Source organism: Pseudorasbora parva, chromosome 7, assembly GCF_024679245.1.
Source record: "Pseudorasbora parva isolate DD20220531a chromosome 7, ASM2467924v1, whole genome shotgun sequence".
Classification (NCBI taxonomy): Eukaryota; Metazoa; Chordata; class Actinopteri; order Cypriniformes; family Gobionidae; genus Pseudorasbora; species Pseudorasbora parva.
The window spans coordinates 29,939,006-29,962,917 of record NC_090178.1 but is presented as its reverse complement, the minus strand read 5'-3'; the positions used below and the strand labels follow the sequence as shown (position 1 = coordinate 29,962,917).

The following is a 23,912-nucleotide window of genomic DNA, read 5'->3' as shown; positions in this document are numbered from 1 at the left end:
GCTTGGCGACGGTTCAATCATTTGCGTCACAAAGGTATTCTAGGTTCTGATGATCAGTGGTCACTTTGGAATTGTGTTTGGCCCACTCAAGCCAGTGTCACCACTCCTCCAATGCAAGCTTGATGGCCATCCCTATTCCCAATGTCATAGTTCTGCTCTGCCCAGGAACTGCATAGAGGGGATATGGAACTTGCACTTCTCCAGCTTGAGGTACAGGTGGTGTTGGCAGAGCATCTCGAGGACCTAGGAGACGTGTTGGCGATGTTTGGCCAGGTTTCAGGAGAAGATGAGAATGTCATCTATATATAGACTACTACAAAGCATTGGAGGAACTCCCAGAACACCTCATTCATTTAATTCTGGAACACAGAAGGAGAGTTGGACAGGATATATGATATGCCTCAGTATTTGTAGTGCCCATACAGTAAGATGAAAGCGGTCTTCCACTCATCCCCCCCGGTGAATACGAATGAGGTTGTACTCGCTCCACCGGTCCAGCTTGGATAAGATCCAGCTCCTCACTGCTGTTCCAGAGCTGTCAGGACCAGAGGAAGGAGATAGCTGAACTTCACCATCAGGGAGTATACATGGCCTCAAACCTCTCAAACCTCTTAATTATGAAAAAGAGGATTAAAGCTGCAGGGGTTTTCAATGGTTGAATACAATGTTGCTTGAGTGCCTCTTGTATGTACTCCTCCATGGCCTTTTTTTCCCTGATGGACAATGGGTAGACTCTACCCTTGGGTAAAGCAGCCCCAGGCAGCAGGTCGATAGCACAGTCACATGACTGGTGAGGTTGTAGCTGCATTGTCAACTGCTTGCTGAACACATCTGGAACGCTTGGTATTCCAGAGGAATTTCCACATGGTGGCTAATTTCTGAACTTTCGATGGACGTGGAGAAGAGAGGAGAGGAGAGGAGAGGCAGAACTTCGGAGTCCGGAGAAGAAGTCCGGGGAGTCACAGGGGAATATGGATGGGAAATAGACAGTGGTGAAAGCTTTGATCATCCACTTGTAGACCTCACACATGCTCCAGTGAATTTCAGGCTGGTGTTGTGTGAGCCAGGGGTTAGAGGGTTACACAGGAGTGGATTTTCAAAACTCTCCCATCCTATTCCCACAAAAAAAAAAAACTTGGGGGAAATCCCATCCCGTCCCAATCGCAGAAGAATGACTCCAGTTACCTCCCACTCCCGTGTTGTGTTTATTTAACCGGAATCTGTCAGTTCAGATCATAGCAGGGCCACTTAGTTGAATAAAAATCCAAAATGTAGTTTTTTTTTGTTTTGTTTTTTTTTACTGAAAGCCAGCTTAAACAATGCACACATTAAATTCCATGTAAAACATCAACACACAAACACAGGCAGGCACACACCGTAAATGTCTTGCAGCTGGCATGTGCTGTCTTCTTGGTTACTTTAGACTGCTCAGAAATGCTGGTGAGCCCAACTGAAGTATCATTTTCCGACGTTAGTCGTTGCAGCGTGGCTTTCATGTAATTTATATAAACAGCATATTTGTGTAATTTGGTATCATAGTGTTATTATGATTCTCAGTCCCACCCACCCTAACTGATTTTTTTTCTCTCCCGTCCCAATCACGTGATTAATAGTGATTTTATTTCCCATCCCACGGGACTCCTGCGTGATTCCCGTGAACCGCGGGATTCCTGAAAAAATGTCAGCCTCTACTAGGGGTGTCCCTGGATGATGTCCGCGGTGGAGCCTTCCAGCACCATGAACATGATCTCCTCGGTTTATAAACTGCCTATGTGGAGTGTCAGTATGGGGGAGTAATGTTGATATGGTCACAGCCCAGCATTTTTTCTTGTATCGTACGGATACAGAGATCCTGTTGATAGGATCCCCCACAGTACATAGATTCTTCTCTGATGCTCCGCAAAAGTGAGGCAGATAGAATTCACTTGCATCAGGTGCTGGAAGGGCGACAGATGGTGTGGCAGGCAGAAGTGGGCATGTGAAGAGAGCATGCAGAATAGCATTAATAATTATCTGTGAAATTTACTAGCAACATTTAAATGTGAAAATTGTTTAAAAGTAAACCACCATTTTATTCCAGTGCATAAACACGTATGTCTCGTTTTCTAAATCACAAACCATTCATTAGTAAGATAAGATTTGGAATACAGCTACATATAACCCAATTTCCCCACATTGAAGCCAAGAGTCCGCTCATGCTTTCTTTCAAATCGGAGGATGTTATTGTCACAAGCACACAAGGCTCCACCCTTTCCCAACTGCCACGCACCGCTTCACCAGAGTACTGATCACCCATACCTGCAGATTATCATCACCTAAACACTGCTTGCACTTAACCCACACGCTCATTCTCAGTCACTGTCCGGTCTCATTAGTATTACGCTCTGTATACTCACCTCAAGGACTCTCCCGATCTACCTACCTGCCAATCAGCTATTCAGTGTGTTCCCTCGTCCTCATCTCCTGTCTCCTTCCTCTCCTTGGCTCCAGCATTCCGCTCTCCTGTTTCTCCTGCAAAGACATTGAGTATTATCTATCTGGTTATCTGCATTACCCTGGCATTTTGCTACTTCACAGTTCACCTGATTCACTCCAATCACTGGCATTTAATAAACAGTCTTATTAACATCATCTGCTTTCCGTGTGTCTGTCCTGTAATAGTAATCTCGAAAACTATTCATTTTATGATTTTACATTTTCTAAGACCATCGCATGTGTGTTTTAAGAGGAGGCTAAAAAAGCTAATAAAATATTGTATTACCCTGTAAACACCCCTTGCACTCTATTGTCTATGTATGGTGTAGCAAATTGCCCCATTCATGTTTCTATTGTTCTTAATAAACAATTATTTTACACTTCTGCCAGGTATGAAAATGAACTTTTTTTTTCCTTCTTTTTATTCTTTTATTAGCCTTTATTCTGGCATTATGGCTTTCCCATTCACATCACTTTCACATAATTTACCTAATATTGACCTGTTATAAGAAGTAGTTTTTATGTGACTTCTTTTGACAAAATACATCATGAAATAAACTGCATCTAGCTACTCAAAACTCACTTAAACCATCTTTTTAAACCATCTAGGTTGTGTTATTATTCATATTGCATTTATTTTATGAGAATTGCTGCACCTGCTTAGCATTTCTCATGTAATCCTTTATTGCTCTGAAACCAACTTGCATGAAAATCACATACAAATCACATACTATCTTAATAGTGTGTTTATTAGCTTTCATGCTTCAAAAAGTTTTTTCTGGGTTTCTTGTATACAGAACTGACCTGGAAGTGTATCATCGGAAAAGACAGGTTTGGTTATGAACTTAATAAATAATGAATCAAATGTGAAAATATATCAATATTAGCACTTTGGGACTAAAACCCCTAATGAATGCTGTTCAGTGTAGCTATGTGAACAAAAATAAACCAGAGCAGACATGATCAAATATGAATGTGTCATGTTATTCTATTCAAAATATTTAATTTTGCACTCCTGAAATAAATTAGGAAATCTTGCCTCCGGAACATAGTTTTATCATAAACAGTGGTCAAATATCGAAGCTGGAGTTTTAAATCTTTCTAATGATACTCCGTTTGTGCAGATCAAGTAAGAGTATGATGTTTTATAATGCAGTGAATGTTGAACAACAATAATCTGGGGCTGTCGGCGATCTTTGTGTTCAATCATAATGACTAAAAGTACATTAGTGTAACAAGGAAAGAGGGTTAAGATCTAAACATATAAAACATGGATGTCAGCACAGGTATAAGCGATGTGGCTCTCTATGGCCATGCATCCTTATGTTATCGGATGTGACCTTAAGATCAATTATCCCCACTGACCCATGTTAAAACATACTTATTTATTTCTTACTGATGATGGAAGCACTTCACTTTGTTTACAGAGTGTAATATATGACATGCCTCGTTGTCTGGGAGAAACATGCTTTTACATTCTCTTTCTTAATGGCTTCTTGCCATGGCTATGTGAACAGAACTTCACAATTTAAAATCATCTTAATAGAAAACCTCTAGAGTTGGGCCCAGCCCATTAGGGTATTTTATAAAAAACTGGCCAAAGGCCTGAGGGGTGAGATAAAACCCCAGTGATCATTGCTTCATCACTTCCTTATGCTAGAAATAAAGGAAAAATCATCTCCAAATTAAAGAAAAACACAGTTCAATGTCATTGTCATGAATGTCCATATACCTGCAAAAATGAATATTTAGAGCATCCATAACTCTAAAAAGAAAGCCTAATGATGACATCATTTCCCCTAGTGGGACGCTGATAGCAGCTTGTTTGCGGGTGAGCTGAACATTTGACTCGAGATAAGAGAGCAGGAAACACAGATTGGAACAGCTGTTAGGAGGAGGGTTCAGCTGTGGCTGAAGGGCAAGACTGCCTGAGGATCCCAGGGATCTGTCAGTATAAATAAACAGGAGGTTCCTTCATTTTCTTTGACATCATCCTTGGACATGCTGATACTTAACCCTTTCACCTCAACGCATATTGTCATCATAGAGGGAATTATGGGAGATATGGAGAGACAGTACAACTTACTCCCAACACACACACACACACACACACACACGTTTGTTTTTGTGACATATGGGGACACACCATAGGCGTAATGGTTTTTATACTGTACAAACCGTATTTTCTATCCCCTTACACTGACCCTAAACCTAAACCTCACAGGAAACATTCTGCATTTTTACTTTCTAAAAGAAAGCATTTTGAAAAATGGGGACCTGGCCAATGTCCTCATATTTCACCCTCTCCTAGTTGTATCTATGTAATACCCATGTCATTATACACATTTGTGTCCTCATATGTCACAAAAACATGCCTACACACACACACACACACACACACACACACACACACACACACACACACACACACACACACACACACACACACACACACACACCATAGACCGTAAAAAAATATGGACGACTCGACATCATCCGTTTCCGCTTGCCATATTTGAAGCTTTCAGGCAGCCTTGCACGGCGCGGACATCTTGGGACCGAGTCTGCGCAGAAGCGATTTCGGGACCGGAGTTGCGCAGTAGAGCCAGAGTAGAGCGCAGGAAGTAGAGCAGGAAGTACAGTCGGGATATCAAAAGCCCGCCCACACTCTCGCAGATGCAGAACAATTAATTATGTTGGTGTGAAATAAACAGTTATGGAAATGTAGAAATTAAAGCTAAAGCTCTAATCTGCTCCCAAAAATTTCGAAAAAAGTCCGTTAGTGCCTCAGTGACAACTTCACTCACAGTAGCCGTCAGTCTCAGCTGTCAATCATGACGTCACACCCCCCGTTTTTATAGCATCAAATAACTAACTCAAACTAAACTTATTTTTAAAACGAACACCTGAAATGAAATCACCGTAATGATAACTGCCTTCAGTGACATAAACTAACTTTGGGGGAAATTTTTTGAAGTGTAATTTTATTATTTAGTTTGCCTCGCGTCCATTAGAAATCACAGAGGGGCGGCTATACTGGGACCGGTCACCGGAGGGCGATCGAGGCGCGAAAGCTTCAGTAAATGAGAGGGAGACTGCAGGCTTGACACACACACACACACACACACACACACACACACACACACACACACACACACACACACACACACACACACACACACACACACACACACACACACACACACACAATCAATCATTGTCATTGGCTCCTCAACATTGTTCCAAAAACCATACAAAAAATAATTCGGAAATGTCTCACTGTTGTCATTTATAACAACTTCTTGACTTGGCTGATATGTTCATTTTTGTCTGAAAATAAGAAATTATGGTTTTCTTTATGCATGCATGTGATTGTATCATGAATTCAGAATTGTGCATGTAATACTAATTAATGCCACTGTCTAAAAAAAAAAAAAAATCCAGATGCTCTAGTGAAAATCCACAGCCATTTTTTTCTGATTGTGGTACAGTGCTATCATATGGGATTGTTCACATTTTCTCAATTTTATCAACAACATCTAATTAATTTATCAAAGATGCAGAAAATCATGATATAGATGAAATATCAATCCATTTGTAGAGCACTTCAACAGCGTTCCCAGGCCATGTGGCTCAAAAACATTATAGCTTACTTAATGACTGTCCTTTGTTTGTCGTCATGTTGCAGTTTTTTCTGAACAAATGATGTTGCCAAATGCGTTCTTGATACCATTCATAGATAATTGTAGGATGAAGACAAAACACAAATATTTTCTAGAGCCCAAGGCTGCTAGGGTGATATTTGGCCCATACTCCCAATGTAGTGTTTTGCATGGTTAAAATATATAAAGTATACTCCTGCTGGAATTCACCATAGGACATTAAAGATACATAATTATGGTGTGAGTGTGGTCTTTAGAGGGCATATGCTGTCATGCATTGGTATTGTAATGTCAGGTGCAATATTTATTGCTGAGTCATTGTACTTATAATAACATACTGATATACTCCATATATTTCCATGGAGCATTATGGAAATGGAGTGCATAGCCTGAATATATTACAGGTTATAGAAAACATATCTAATAAAACAATAAAACGCAACAAGTACAGCTACTCCACCGAATCGAAAGATTGTTGCAAATGGCCTGATAAAAAGTGAAGCAAAAACACAAGCTGCCTCATTTCCACTGACTGCCTATTTTTCACTCGCACACAGCGGTTGAGATGCATGCCAAGCTGATTAAGTTCATCCCGGTCCTCATGAGTTCCGCAGTCCAGCTGACTGCTAATGGAGTGGCAAACTGTGCAATGGGAAGTTCAGTTTCTTATGGACAGAATATTCCAGCAGGAAACCAGATTTGCTCCAACAAATACAACTCAGAAAACTGGAAAGAGATGTATCAAATCGCCAAAAACCCGAATTGTTGTGTATAAAATAATTATTCATGGATAATGGATAGACTGATAAAAACTGGAGACATTCCAATACAAAATATCAGCAATCTGGGGGAAATAAACAATGCTTTGCCAATCAAATTAGAGGACTGGAAATGACTAATATACATCAAAACGATATCAACTGTAATCCAAATAGATCTCAGAACAAAGAAACAATAGCAAATAGCAATTATGATCTACTGAATCTTCACTGTTTTTTAAACTTTTAAATGATGGGCATCACTATGACTTCATCAATGAATATTGCTGTAGCCTTAACTTTCACTATCATTCATATAAATAGGTGTTGTAATGCTGTGCATTATGGAGCTTATATCTTTGTGAAGCCTTTGCTCTCATGTAATATCTTCAGTCTTTGAGATATAGGGTCATTAGGGCATTGTATGTATGCAAGACCTCTCAATGTGCTTAATAGAACATGAGGGGGGAGTGTGTTATCAGTATCACAGAGATGACAGCTTGCTTTATATATCTTTGTGAAGTTCACAACATAATTTCGGACGCAAGTTCGAGAGGCGTGAACCCATCTAATCTTTCAATCAACCGCAAAGCATATAAGCAGCCTCCTACCTCTTTCAGGCATCAGTCGCTTTGCTTCATCCGGACAAACCATGTCCGATCATCCGGAAATACAACTTTTTCCGTCAGACGACGACGAACTTCTCAGCATCCCAGAGACGCCTACCTCTCCTCCTCAACCTCAACCAGGCATTTCCACCCAGGATAGCGATCCACAGCTTGAGCGACCAGGACGTCATCTCAAGCGTTCGTACAAACCACGTACAAGAAGACCACTCTCTCCTCCTCCATCAAGAGTCGCAGCTTCTTCCATCTCTCCTTCTCAGCCTCCCCAGTCTTCATCTCTGCCTACTGGCATAGAGGTTCCATCATTTCCTCCCATTTCGAAATGGACGGTAAACAGTCTCCGTCAAGCACTCGCTAATGCAGGTGTCCACTTTCCACGCAGATCAACAAAGATCCAACTTTTCTAGCTATTGGCAAGTGCAAATAACACTCCCAGTCCTCCTGAACTTCCTCCAAAAAAACCCAAGAGAAAAACTTGATGCACCGCAGACATTTGTTTTCCCCCGCCGCAGCAGGGAAATCTCTACAAAACGCAGCACGCTATCCCCATAGCGACCGCTCATACTTCCGGGTCCGCCGCCATAGCGACCGTTCACACTTTTGCGTCCGCTCCCGTCTCGTTCCGGCCAGCAACAGCGGCTGCTGAAAATAGTTCCGCAGCGGACCACGCTCCAAACAACCCTCAGGTTTCCTTCACAGGCTTAAGAGCTTCCAGATTTGAGACAGAAACCCCTTCTCAATTATTGTCTTTTCCTTCAGCTGCTAATTTCCATCTCAATTCTTACCAAGGGGCAGAATCCAGCGTGAGGTTGCCTCCGCTGAATATTCCGCCCCCCCCTACACTTTGCTTTCTCTTCAGGTGGTGGGGACAGCGCGAGGATGCCTCCGCAGTCTTTCCCACTTCTTTCTTTTCCTTCTGTCTCCCACTCTTTTCCAGCAGCAAACCATACCAGTCAAGAAACACTTGCAAGGATACCCCAAGCTCAGCCCTCCATGTCTACAGCCCCAGCTCGCTGGCCTTCCCATACCCTCTCGTCAGCAGAACTCCAACCACCTCCTCCCCATGCAGTAGCCCAGGAACCTCCACCAGTGTCGTCACAACTTCGCTCCCAAATTCTCGCAGGTGGAGATATAGATCTTCCTTCTCTCCCGTCCCTACCAACGAATCCCATCATTCTTTTGAATGCGGTCCCCTAACCATACACTGAAAAGATTCCACCCCAACTACCAAGCGAGTACTCACTTTTTCAGAATTCTGCATAGCTTTCAGCAGACTAACAGACATCATAAGTGCCGTCTTTCCCACAAGACGCAAAGAGCTCAACGACTATCTTTCAATCATAGCGGAGCTCAGCCTTTCTTTCGGTGGTAGTCATTTTTACACCTACCACAAACTTTTTTCTGCTAAATGTGCTGCTCGTATCACCCATTGGAACCAATGCCCATATTGGGGTGCTCTCGACCTGGAACTTTACAATAAAGTTTTTCTAGGCGTGCGAAGCATTTCCTGTGCCATTTGCAGGTCAAGCTCTCATCCAACTTCTTCTTGTCCTCAAATAACAACAGATCCCCCAACTCCTCTGGAACCACAAGCGCCCAAGTCTACATCCTACGTTCCCCGTTCAAGAAACGAAAACACCATCAGTTTCAACTCAGGGAAACAAGTTTGCAACAACTTCAACAACTTTGGCTGTGTTAGACAATGTTGTCGTTTTCTCCACATTTGCAGTTTTTGTGGTGGAGCTCATGCTCATTCTGCATGTCCTGTACGACGTTCATCAGCAAATAGAAATAAAAAACCTAAAAAAGTATCTCTCTTCCCCTATCATCATTTCTTCTCTCGCAAACGAATTAAAAAACCATCCAGACAAAAACTTTACACACTACCTCATTTCAGGCTTGAAAGAAAGTTTTGATCCAGGTTTGGAAAGCCTACCAAACTCTAGTTTAATCTGCAACAATCTCCAGTCAGCCTCAGCTGAACCAGACACAGTAGAGGCCCTTATCAAAAAAGAAGTGGATTCCGGCTTCATGATTGGTCCTTTCAATTGCCCCCCCTTCGAACTTTTCTGCATAAATCCTATAGGGATAGCCACCAGAAAATTCTCAGGCAAAAAACGCATCATAATTGACCTTTCTGCCCCGCATGGAAAAAATCAACCAAGTATCAACAGCTTAATCCCCCTAGAAGAATTCTCACTACAATTTTTCTTTGCAGTCCGTTTGACTTTCGGCTGCAAAAGCAGCCCAAAAATATTCGATACCCTATCTGAAGCTCTCTGCTGGATCCTACAAAACAACTACGCCGTTCCTTTCCTCATTCATCTTCTCGACGATTTTCTCATAATCTCCCCCAGCCAGTTTCCCCCAGCAGAACATCTAACCATTGTCCAAAAAGTCTTCTCACAGTTAGGAGTCCCCCTCTCCCGGGAGAAAACCTTGGGCCCTTCTACATCTCTGGAATTCCTGGGAATCAATCTCGATTCCATTAAATTTCAAGCTTCTCTTCCCAAGGAGAAGATAGACAGAATAATAGCCATTTCTCTAAACTTGCTAGAAGCCTCCCACTGCACCAAACGAGACTTGCTCTCTCTTTTAGGGCATTTCAACTACGCCATGCGTATAATTCCCCAAGGCAGGCCTTTCATTTCACATCTTTTGACCCTCGCTACTGCAGCCCAAGGTCTCGAAGACCTAGTCGAACTAAATCCCCCTTGTCGTTCAGATCTCAAACTTTGGACAACATTCCTAAAGCAATGGAACGGGCTCACATTCTTCTACGACAATTTTTTGTCCCAAGCCAGCGACCTCAATCTTTTCACAGACGCCGCCCCATCCATAGGTTTTGGAGGTTACTACGAAGGCCACTGGTTCACCTCAACCTGGCCTCCTGAGCTAACCCTTTCCCCCCATTCCGACCAATCCATCGCATTGTTCGAGCTATATCCCATAATCGTAGCAGCCCATTTATGGGGCTCGAACTGGTCATCAAAAACCATTTCCTTTTTTTGCGACAACCAAGCAGCAGTTCACTGCATAAACAAAGGCCGTTCTAATGCCCCAAAAATCATGCCCCTACTGCGACGCCTCATTTGGATATCTGCCTGTAACCAATTTATTGTGAAAGCTGAATATATCCCAGGGCATAAAAACCAAATCGCTGACGCTCTTTCTCGCTTTCTCTTCCAGAAATTCAGAACATTGGTTCCAGAATCAGACTACAACCCGACACCAGTTCCTCCCTATTCAGAACTCATATTCCCATAGACCACCCCCTCAGTCATCTGCACACCCTTTCCTTGGAATTAATATTACAAGCTGTTTCTCCAAGAACACTTCGATCCTACTGGACAGCCTGGAATTCCTTTAAAAACTTCCATACAGTTTACAATTTAGCGTTCCCAGATTTTTCCCTCCTTTCTATAACTTCTTTCATTTCCCACATGAACAGTTCCAAGTCCATTCAGCCAGGATCTATTAAAGTCTACCTCAGCGACATACATTTCTTTTTCAAAATCCATGGTCACGAGTGCCCTGCCATCTCAAATCCCCAGACATCTCTTCTCATTAAAGGCCTACAAAAAACTCACCCAACCAAATCCGACACCAGGCAACCTCTTACCATCGACCTCCTAGGCAAATGCCTGACTAACATCCGCTCCGGGGTTTTCCCTCCGAACATAACCCGAACCCTGGACGCCATGTTCATTTTAGCCTTTTTTGGCTTTCTCCGTGTTTCAGAATTTACAACCAATTCCACTTTCAATCCAGCTAATCATGCAACCGTCTCAGATCTCAAAATTTTAAACCATGACACAATTCGATTCAACATCAAACAGAGTAAAACCGACCAACTAAAACGAGGTCATCCAGTCTTCATTTTCAATCTACCAACACCCATCCAGCCCTATCAGTCCCTTGCTGCATTCCTATCTCAAAGGCATTCACAAACCAATTCTCCGCTCGCACCTTTATTCCTCGACGAGAACAACTACCCAGCATCCAGACATTGGTTCCAGAGAAAACTAAAAACCGTCCTCGCCAGATCAGGAATTTCTATTAAAAACTTTTCCTCCCACTCGTTTCGCATAGGAGCAGCTACCACAGCTGCACAAAAAGGCCTATCGGAAACCCAGATTAAAATGCTAGGTCGTTGGACGTCCCACACTTTCGAATCCTATGTAAGATCAAACCTCTTCCACATTAGACAAGCCCACCAAACTCTCACAACCTCATAAATCTCGCTGCTTGCCAAGCCCCGCAGGGCTTTCATACATCTGGTTGCAGTGAGGTCCCTCCCGTTCAATCGGGTTTGCCACCACGCATGGCGTGGGCTCTCCCTTTTGAATTGCAGTGTGGGCCCCCCCAACCAGATGCAACGCAGGCTCTCCCGTTCGAATCGCAGTGTGGGCCCTCCCGTTCGCTTAAACAGGAGCTTTCATGTCTTATGTTTACCATGGGCTCCCAATTCGAATTGCAGTGAGGGCCCTCCCGTTCGAATTGCAGTGTGAGTCTCTTTCGTTCGGGTGCAGCGGGAGCACTCCCTTTCTGAATTGCAGTGTGATCCTTCAGTTTTCTCTATCTTGAGGGCTCTCCCATTCAGATCGCAGTGAAGGCTCTCCCATCCGAACAGTGGACTGGAGGAACTCAATATTCGTCCTTGGGTAGTTGTGGGCCATCATGTTCTCACGCGGTGTGGGCCCTCGCCTCAGGGGGAGGGAAGCACTGCGTCAAATTCCCCATCGCAGGGTCTCTCTTTCTGTGGCGGGTGGCGTGGTTATCGCTTGGGAGCAGTTTTGGCCCGCTTCTTCAAGGACAAGGACCTCCTTCCTCACTCATGACATCAAGGGCCCCCTGTTATTCCAGCCCGGGGGGTCCCATGTCACGAATGCTAAGGCAGGACGTACCCAACCTCCACCCCCTTTTTCCCCTCCAGTCCAAACGCTGCTCCCGCAGGAGCAACTAGGAGCGTCACTGCCGCAGCAGTGCTCGCCCACGACCCAGGTCGATAAACGCAGCAGCGAGATGCTTCATACAATACCACACATCCTCAGCTTCTCATCACCTCTCGTAACTTAATTTTTACTCTTTTGGGGGCCGCCTTCCGTAATCAAACTGAAACTCCAGAGCAAACACTGCCATCAATTCCACTCGCATATTACCAGCTTGCTGTCCTAAATCTTTTTTGCTTTTTTGGGGGGTAAATCTAAGCTCGAGTTGAAGCAGCGCCCTCGAGCCCCTCCACCGTGGACAGCAAGCCAAATATGTTTAAACCTTATCAGCTAAAGTGTATATGGGTAAACGAACTTGTGAAAAAGGGATAGTTCACTCAAAAAATTCTGACTCAAAATTCTGTCATTAATTCCTCACTCTCATGTCGTTCCAACCCTGTAAGACCTGTCGTTAAAAACCTGTAAGGAATTTAATTAACACTTCCAAGGCCCATAAAAGTAATAAAAACATTGTTAAAATAGTCCATGAGACTCCAGTGGTTCAACCTTAATTTTATGAATTGACAAGCATACTTTGGTCCCAAAACAAACAAAAATAATGACATTATTTAACAATTTCATTCTAGCCTGTGTCAGTCCGTTTATGTGCAGCGCTTTTGAGCTAAGGCAGCTGATACTGTTCACGTAAGCAACACGACGCATGCGTGTTCTGTATTTACGTATTAACGGAAACTGTGTTGGAGACTGACATGGCTAGAACAAATTTGTTGAATAAAGTCGTTATTTTTGTTTGTTTTTGCACACAAAAAAGTATTCTCATCACTTCATAAAATTAAGGTTGAACCACTGGAGTCACATGTACTATCTCTCTTAATACATTTCTGGGATTGTTAAAGAGAGGTTGTTAAGGAGAGCAACAATCTCTTTACTATATTTTTGGGCCTTGAAAGTGTTAATTAAATTGCTGTCTATTGAGGGCTCCATACAGAGAGCTCTCGGATTTGATCAAAAACATCTTAATTTGTGTTCCGAAGATGAACAAAGGTCTTACGGGTTTGGAACGACATGATGGTGAGAAATGAATTACAGAATTTTCATTTTTGGGTGAATTAACCCTTTAAGCACCTGCAGTAGAGCTCTGTAGACTCAGGTGAGGCTAATCCACTTTCTGTTACTCTATTGTTGAAAAATATTTTTTAATGAAGTCCAATGTTGAGTAAAGTTATGCTTTACAATATTGTGTAACTCCCTAAAAACTAATTGCATTACTGTAACATTTGGTACCAGTAACAGGATGAAGACTCAGGAGAAAATAATAAACATTAAATAATTAACAATTAACTTTAATCAAAACTTCTCAAAGTCTCAAATTAGGGTAACCTGGTATAAAAAAAAGTGGCAGGAAACTAAGACAAAGGAACGTGACAGGATGAAAACAACGTGTGTGTGTGTGTGTGTGTGTGTGTGTGTGTGTGTGTGTGTGTGTGTGTGTGTGTGTGTGTGTGTGTGTGTGTGTGTGTGTGTGTGTGTGTGTGTGTGTGTGTGTGTGTGTGTGTGTGTGTGTGTGTGTGTGTGTGTGTGTGTGTGTGTGTGCGTGATTAAATAAAGATTAACTTTTTAAATAACAAATGTTGTTGACATATATATAAAGGTACATCAAAAGTGACATGAATAAAATGTAAAAATAATGGATTACTTTACTTGTTACTTGAAAAAAAGCAATCTGATTACATAACTCATGCTACTTGAAATGCATTACCCCCAACAGTGATGAATTATTTTTAATATAGCAACTTCACTCATGCCCATATAAAGGATTTATGTATTGACCATATAAACACACATGCACTTAAAACAAAATGGCCAAACTGTTTTAAAGTAGCTTTTATAAACTTTGCCACAACATGAAAAAAAAAATATATTTATTATTATTATTATTATTTGTATTATCTCCTAAAGTGTACACTTTGCAGAAGGGTTCGTTCATATAACATTTGCCTGATTTATAAAACATTTAATATCAAAAATATGGTGAAATTATTTTCCTGATTTTCTTAATTATAAATATAAAAATAAAATATACTGTTACTTATCAGAGCAGCATAGTGCATGTGCATCGCTCTGTGAAATTCTATACAGACAAATTCAAATATCACTGCATTCCCTTTATTATTTTATGGCTCTGGCTCATCATGAGTTGAAAATCCCTAACAAAAACTGCCAAGGAGCAAAAGACCATTTTTTATAGGCCATTATCATTTGCCTTTTGGTTATTTGACCTAATTGTGTCAACTTGATACACAAAGAGACTGTCCAGTCAGAGACTTAACGAATATAACTCCTGCCATGTCTTTATCCATTTATATCTGAAATGTACTGCAGAACGGTTTGTGTTATTGGAGCAAAATGTTTGGCACATGTTTAGAACCTGAATTTTAGAGAGACTAAATGAACACATTATCAGACAAACTGGTTATTTTATACATTCGCTTTCATGCACTGAGAATCAGAGTGTAAATGACTGCTGTCTAGACAAATCTTATTGCAACTACTGGTGTTTGCTATTTTATTACAAGGTTCTGCCATTTGCTCACTGGTGTTTCTTTGGGATGTCGGCCAATTGGCTTGTGGATACACCTGCGATTTACTTGGATGGCACCATTAAGTTGTCACTGAAGGTCTCACAGCAGCCCATAAAATGGAACGTGCCAAAGATGGAAGCAACACGTGCAGTTCCCCTGCACAGAGCTGCCAGAAGGAGTTAAACAGCCAGTTTGCCTCTGTGTAGCATAGAGTGACGTAATGCATTTGCAAAATCTCTGCCTGTTTGAGCTCTGGCAGTTACAGGCAGTGAGCAGGCGAGAGTGAGCGTATCATGACCTCTGTAGCCAAATGGCATAAGGGTCTGTGAGTATTTTTCACCCACCAGGCAGTCGAGGCCAAAAGGCATGAAGGTTTCATGCTTGTTTGAAAAGATGGGGGTGAGAGGCAGCAGTTTGTTTTTAGGCTGAAACAACAAGATCACCCACAAAGTTTCCTTATTTGAGTTCTTGAAATCAACTCACACAAAGGTTAGATTGGCCGTGAATGGTAAAAACTCAAAACCTTAAAATATAATTTTTCTGTATAATCACTGCATTTTGTTAGTTCAAATAAGTAGTTGTGACATGCTAAATCTGAGGCCAAGATCGAGAGTTGTGATGCAAGCATGTGGCAGTCTTAAAGCTTGTTTCATTCCAGTTGGCAACGTTAGAAGTCTTAAAATGTCATATATTATAAAATCCTGTTTCACGGTCTATCCTTTTCAACGTGGAGTCTGTATCTATAGCTGTTTTTTTTTCATATTTTCTTTTAATATTAAAGGTGTGGTTCTTTTATTAATTAATTTCTATGACTTTATGAGGTTCTCACAGCACACTGGCTCTGTTACAACCATAGTGAGCTGCCTTGTTGCCTACAGCCTTCTGAATTCCAGGTCATGCTTTGTTTTTCCATCTGCCATGTCTCATGGACAGTCAATCATTCTATCCTTTCTGATTGAACTCCATTGACAATGGACGCAACCACAGTAGATCTTCTTTGTGATACTCTACCTGACCTGCAAAGGACAGCACAGGTTAAAGGTTAATGCCCACATAGCATTCTACCTACACTAAACGCTAAACCTAACTTTTGGTGTTAGTGTAATTGGTCCTACTTGACCTGTTCTGAGTGGGATTCTAACCAGGTTCTTTGTCGTGGGAGTTGGCCACACTAACTGTCTTACTGTCCTTTGTCAGTTACACTCACCTCCCTAAAAGGCAAAACTCCGGTCTCCGGTGTGGAGGCGGGCATGCTAACAAGGGTGCTAAAGACCACAGCCGCTAACATCAGTCGCTTAGGTGCCTCTTGAGGCCAGGGGAGTGAGGTATGCCTGCACAGATCTTACTGGCCTATGTCCGTTAAACTGACCCCGCTAAACTCTACTCCCATCCGGGTCACGGCACCAAGTATCACAAGTATTTTTTAAGTGTCATAGCTTGTACCTGAGCATGGTATAATGCTGTACAAGGTGAGCACCAAGCAGTTTTACAAATCACACACTATGGTAGAAGTGTTTCGAGATCATACGACAGTATTGTGCAATTCTTCCCCTTTAATCAGAATTTGAGTGAAAAGGAATCAGAGCTGTTGTTTTACTTCCACTGAAGTGTGTGTAGGCCTATAAGACATTTGGACAAATAGGTAAAGGCACGTTTTTTTCCAATAAGCCCATGATGATTAATCATTCAAAATACACAGAACACAGAGTATTTGGGTAAAATAGTACCCAGCAGTGAGATTCCAATCCGAAGGAAGCAAACATGTTCTGTTTGAATGACACTGTGAACGGCAGGGGAAAAAGGAACACTGATACATCACTTTACAGGAAGTAGAGAGAATACATCTCCCAACTGTCAATGCACCAGTCAGAACTAACGATAAGGTAGGGCCATTTTTAAAGAGTCTTTAAACGACTCTGCAATGGAGTTTAAATATGCGTTTGAATATTTGTCATATATTTTGTTATTATTATACAAAAATTAGAATTATTATAGAAAATAAACTATTTATGAATAGTTATAGTTATGAATGCTACATTTACATATTCTATTGTATGAACTGATGTAAAAAAGGCAAGAAGCACCCAAGGCACTGTCATTTTTTTTTATAGATTTTTATTTACCATAGGAGAGTTTGACTGTGATCTGACTATATTACATTAGATGCATAATGTGTTGGTTTGAATATGCATTTTATGTGTATTTAAAATTTGAATGTAAAGTAGATTACACAATTTATTTATGTAATCATAATTTGCTTGACCCCGTCATTGCCTATCTTTGATGACACTGCAGGGCATTCCAAATGAGTGATATCCCATGCTCAGGGAACTTGTGAACAATGCGTATGGACTGTCAATCGGAACTCACCTTTAATATTTGGCTAAATGAGGAGTCTAAGAGTCAAAATTACACTGTCTAACTTTTGGAACAGTCTTCACATCAGGAGTGCACAATTGAGGCCTTAAAATGTTGTTTATGTAGGCAACCTCAGGTTTCGGAACAAAGCAAATATTTGTCTGACTGTTTCTCTTGTTTTCTGTGTTGGCATCTAAATCCAAAATTTTGAGATTCATGCAGCTAGTGTGTAGGAGTGAAAACAGATCATATTTCCCTCTCTCCAGGAAAACCAAAATGATCTAATTTAGAACCAAGTCCCGAGCATTTATTTTAATAATTTAATCATAGAGTGGACTCTGTTGCAGGTTTGGCACGCAGGCCATTAAAAACATGAAACCACATAACAGCTGGGAAAATTAACTTTACAGAAGGAGATTTTTTTACACCCTAGGACAACAATTACAAGGAAAATGCTCATTTGATTGCACTGACGATGTAGAAAAGTTTACAGCTCTGATCGGTCAGTTCAGTCAACATTGTGGCATGTAGTGGCGTCGTTAACTAGTGTGTGGTCTTTCGTTTCACATTATGCATCAGTCGCAGTCGAGTGCTAAAGTGGGCCATATGTTTAATCTAGGGGATAGCTTATCAAGGGTGATGCTTGATTTTAAGATGGATTTATTTCAAAGAGCCTGATGTGTACTGGAGAAAGCTACCCTTCCCCCAAAGGGCAAAATGGTCAGAAATTTGTTACGGATTGTTTCAATCTCATTTCATGCATAAAGCCAAGAACAGTTACTGTGGCCCAAATCCACTCACTTAGCAGACTCAATGTGTTATGTCAACCATGTGTTGAGAACCTATTTCAACTGTAATGTTTAAAATGTTCACAAAGGGCATTATGAAATTCATACCCATGGTGAAAGTGATCTCCACACACTTAAATGCAATTGTGATGTCAGAAAGGTGCTTGACTGTAATCCTCTAGATCTCTTAAGTTCACAGTTAACACTCAAGTGGGTTTTTCCTCAAACATGTATGACAGTTCAAAACCATAAGAAACTGTGTCACATTACCACTTACAAAAATTACCTTCATTGCAGGACTATGCATTCAGTAAATATGTTATTCTGTACTTTACAGGAAAGTAAAGACATGAACAAGTTACACCACATGCCCACTAGAACCTGCAATCAATCTTGAAGTATATTGCTTCCCATATTTCTGTTCTGCTTACTTTTAAAGAGTGTAGCTTTTGTCCCATGTCAGGCCATGTGAGGTAAAACATGGATGGCAAGTATTTAGGGGGGCCTCAAGTTCATATATTGAGAACACTTCCTGTTAAAAGTCATGAGAACAAAAAGTTAGATAAAATATACATTACTGAGTGCTGTGACCAGTGGGTAATACATTACAAATAACATCATCAGAGTATCAGAGTTACTTTTTCAAATAAGTAATGCAAGTTGCTTTTTTCACATTTATTGACTGACAGTTCTTCTGTCCTCAGAGGAACTGGGAGTAAGTGCAGATGTGTTGTATGTGAGCATGATGGCTGTTGTAGTTACAGACTAAATGTGAGCAGGGAATTAAATCATCTCACTTGCACAAAAACACATTCAGTATTCATCAAAATACATAAAATAAGTGATTGGTGGTGGTTGAGGAGATTCCCCCTTCTATGTAAAGCGCTTTGAATGCCTAGAAAAGCGCTATATAAATGTAATGAATTATAAAAACATAGCAGTTCATTATGCAAGGTCTTTATACACCACTGAAAACATATTTATGTATATTATTATTATATTGCATTTATATCAATAGATCCTCATACATATTGCACACTGCACCTTTAAATCATACAATAAGCAACAAAAAAACATCACTTTTTTATTGCTATAATACGTGGAATTTTCTTCTTATGCATCCTATTTCATCCTATTCATTTCACTATTGGTGTGATAGAGACTTTGCATTTGCCAAAAATATAACTTTTATTTATTTGTTATTAAAAATCAAAAAAGCAAGCCCAGCCCAACTGAGAAAAAGTAACGCAAATGTTATGTAACCAACCTGGTCTCACAGAATTCCGTGAAATGAACAGGGACCCTTAACTCAAAAATACGTGGTAGTTTCACGAAATCGCCGTGATAATTCCGTGATGAGTTCACAGAAATTATGCCTATATAAGTCAATGACAGGCAGCATCTGTGGTCCACACACGGATTCCACCCACACATTTAATTATTTGCATTTGTAAAAGTAGACATGATTTTATGAATATTTACAGCCTACTTTTATATTTCGGAGCAACTAACTCCACTGCTACCTTAAACCCACCCACTGTCAACAATATAAAACCCATAACAAGCAAATAAATGTACAGTCACAGTTATTTATTGACAAAAACGGACAGAAACAGCATAAAAGTATTAACTCATGTTGCATTCCAAGTCTTCTGAAGTCTTACGATATCTTCATGTAGTTGATCTTAATGTTTTAATCGTTGAAATGATGATCGCGCTCCACATACGCACACCTTCATATTTCTCATGATTCAAATGATACAAACGACAGGATGATGATGTGATCGGTCACGAGACACACAAGAGCCAATAGAGTGCCGAAGTCATGACGTCACTTTGTAGGCCAACCCGGAAGTTAGCGGCGCATGGGTTCCCTCGATCAAAAGCCTATGCATTTTCCCCTTAGACTTTTGGACAATCGCAAAAAATAAGATCTGTGTTTAACAAAGAGTTATGACCCTTACACATTTTGTCTATCAAGATAATCTTTACAAGTGAATCCAAAATGTATACTGTTTGAAGCCTAAATAAAGCCGTCAGATATAAAATGCTAACGGTAGGCTATAAACGGACTACAGCACACAGTCGCGGATCTACGTCATCATCAAGCTTCCTCAAACTTTATTTAAAAAAGACGTTTGCTCATTATGATCTGCGCTGTGTATGAACAATTATCCACTTTTTCATGATAAATATTGCCCATTTGTTTTTTCCAAAAATGTTAGAAACTAATTGGGTTTAAATCTCGTGCCTCTGAGATTTGTTTTCTCGTTTGTTAATGTTTTATTTATTCGTTTATTATTTTGTTAGTTTATATAAACCTTATTATTGTCTTTGTGATTAAGATTATGCTATTATGCCTGTTCCTCGTGCCCCAAATAGACGTTAAAGATTATCTTTCACTGTATTATGTTTGATTGTATGTTTGCATACCATTTGCTAATTTGCCAGAAAAAAAAACGTGCTTTTACCATCTCAGAAGCACTAACGACATAAGCTATAGGCGTATCAATTTGCAATCGTATATAATTTTCCTTAGACGATTAATCATATATCGAGGAGAGAACCACTATAAATCTGGACATGTAGAACAGCACAGCTTTCATTCGACGACTTGTGGTTCCATCTCGGGACAAAACAAATCACTACAGTATCTCCACAGAAATGAAGAACTGGTAATCGGTTACCTTAATATCACAGATTTCTGTGTACAACAATATTTGGAAACACTACTATTTGAAAGGACTAAATATATAACTTTATGTATATTAACTGAAAGGTAAACTTCTGAGAACGTGAGGCTGAAACGCAGGCTAGTTTTTTAAATTTTTATTAAACATTTACTTTTTTAAACATGATCTTTTATTTTTAAGCAAATGTTCAAGATGTTTGTATCGTAACTCTACGTGTACATGGGGACAATGAGTAATTTGTCTGAAATTCAGCAAAATTCTGTTTTATATCATATGGATCCTATGTGAAATGAGGTGTAACTTTGGCATTGAGTCAAAGTCTATGATAACAAAGCCCTAAATCTCCCTCAGCACGTGGCAACATACACAAAACATGAAATAGAGTAGCTTGCATGCACTGTAAATCATGAACCATATTACTTTGCACATTAACATTTCAGGCACCCTAAAGAACCTGAGGGCATAAATTATGAAGGATGAGGATAAATTGAGCTATTACAGTCCCACTGGACACAAGATATAAGTCTCTCACATCTTAGTGCTGTGAAGAGACTAAAACCTGGCCACTAACCTGCAGTGTAAAAGTATGAACTTTTTTTAAGACCTGAAGGACTCTTTTGAATCATGGCAAGATTTGATGGTACAGCTTTCACACTGAGGAAGAGATTTTCACCATCGCCAAGGAAAACATAAAACACAGGAATATCCAACTCAAACAGGGGAGGATACTGGGATCATTAGTTTAGCAATAGCCATTGGTTAATCACACTAAAATCACATTTCTATGGGGAAATGAGGCTACTGCTACATCTTTTTCTTGAATTTACACAGGCACTTGAGAGGACACATGAGCTACTCTCTTAAACAAATTCCAACACCAGTGAGGTTGAAATACCACTGCATAATCTGATAATATTTTCATTACTCAAACCTGATTATAACTTTCTTGTTTTTAAATAAGTCACAATCTAATAAAGCTCACTTTGCACTCAATGTGACTGCTGTTTCCAGATGGTCAAGTCATCTGGGTTGGAAAAGTGTAGCAAAAGGCCAAATTCGCTGTCTCTTTCTGGATGTTTGTGTTTACCTTAAGATAGACTCTTACCTCAAGTCAGAAGCAGTTGGAGAACACCTCTCAAGAAGGAAGTAATCTTCTTACTTTAATAACAAATATTGCCACACAAGGTCAGCAAACCAAACCTCCGGAGACCCTGTGGGTGAGTGGACATCTGGGACTGGGGTTTCACACGATCACATGGCTCACCATGAGGTAACCAGGTCAAATATACAGTCGAGACCCTCACATGGAGGTCTTGGGTGAGCTTAGCCTTTAGCAGCGACAACACACTGAACATCTCACTGGTGGATTGATGGAAATACAAACATCCTGAATGCTCAGCATCTCTATCATGGCTAAGATATTACACAATCTCATGGCAATTTGTAACTATTTTACAAGTTGGTAGTTAATTTGCATGAATGTGTATGATCTAGGGATGTAACAATACAGTTAGTCCACAGTTCAATACATTACATACCTCGGTTTTTAACCACGGTTTTTCGGTTTGATTTTGATTTGATTTGATTTTTTTAGGCGACTGGAACAGAAAAAGGTGTTATTTATTTCAATACTCTTTCTTTATTTTACTTAAAAGACTTGAAACCTTTTACTTAAACTTAAAACTTTACCTAAAAACCATTGTACACATTCCCAGTGTATTGCATAATATAAAATAAATATAAAGATGTACAGTGGCAGCTCAGAGATGTACAGTAGCATTTAAAGGAACACGCCAACTTTTTGGGACTTTGGCTTATTAAGTGTATCCCCCAGAGTTAGATAAGTCCATATATATCATTCTCATCTCCGCGCATCCCATAACTCAGTCTGACACACACTCCCGCTAGCCTAGCTTAGCACAAAGACTGGTGCTATATGGCTTCAGCTAGCCTACTGCTCAAAAAGTGACAAAATAACGCCAACATTTTCAATGTCTATAGTCACAGCACGTACAAATAACAAGGTTACATGAGACACAGCTATCTTATAAACATATACATACTGTGGACTATATTCTCAGAAGGCGCAGGACTGCTCCACTTCTGCGGAGTGCGGAGTGATTTGCTCGCAGCACATGAGAAGCCCCGCGGTGTTGGATATTTGCTCAAACCAGCACGTATACTCACAGGCACACTCAAACAGAGCCGAAATAAACTGAGAGGAATATTTCAAACGGAGGGAAATGGAAATAATTAATTAAATGCAAAACCGAAAAACACTTAATTCACCAGCGGGTATTGAACCGTGAATGCCGTACCGAACGGTTAAATATTATATTGAGTATTGTAACATCCCTAGTATGATCATGATTCATATGTTTTCATACAATTTTCTTAAACTTACTAAATGAGTATTAAGGGGTGGAGCTTCACACTTTTTCTCCTACATTTTTTTTTTTTCACATGAATTACATTGCCCAAATTGGCATAAAATTTTGTCACATTCCCAGCAAACCTCCCTAGAGTAGGTAGCTTAATTATGCCATTATGTGTTATTTGTGGAGAAGTTAATACCAGAACGTACAGAGCCCCTAAAGAGAAACAGTCACTCACCCACAAAATGTTTGTGTTCCCTTGAGAAACACTCCGTTTGCTTGCAAACCTTTGCGTTCCCCCAGGAAACTTTGTGTTCACTCACAAAGAAGTAAATGCAAAGTTTTTCTGCACTGTAAACATTTTTTGTTGGTTTAGCTTAAAAAAGTAGGCTAAGTAACTTAGTTGCCTTAAAATTTTGAGTTTATTGAAAAAAAAAGAGTTGATACAATGAAGGAAATTGGTTTAATAAATAGAAACTTAAAATTTTATTGTATATATTATTGTATATGATACGCACTTTATGGCGTATACATGACACACTCTCTTGGGTAGGTTTAGGGTAGTGGGGTGGGGGGTTCGTATGTATAATACGCCATAAAATGCGTATCATATGCACGCCAAAATGAGTTTTGGCGTATACAT

The 23,912-nt window shown here is 40.3% G+C and overlaps 1 protein-coding gene across 1 annotated transcript in view; it reads left to right on the top strand.

Moving 5' to 3' along the window:
* Window positions 1-315: 315 nt before the first annotated feature.
* The window catches only part of mrpl13 (mitochondrial ribosomal protein L13), a 237,122-nt gene continuing 213,525 nt past the window's right edge, over window positions 316-23,912 (top strand). The window contains exon 1 of the mRNA XM_067449727.1: window positions 316-319. The gene's annotated coding sequence lies outside the window, so the exon portion shown is untranslated. The remainder of the gene's footprint in view (window positions 320-23,912) is intronic.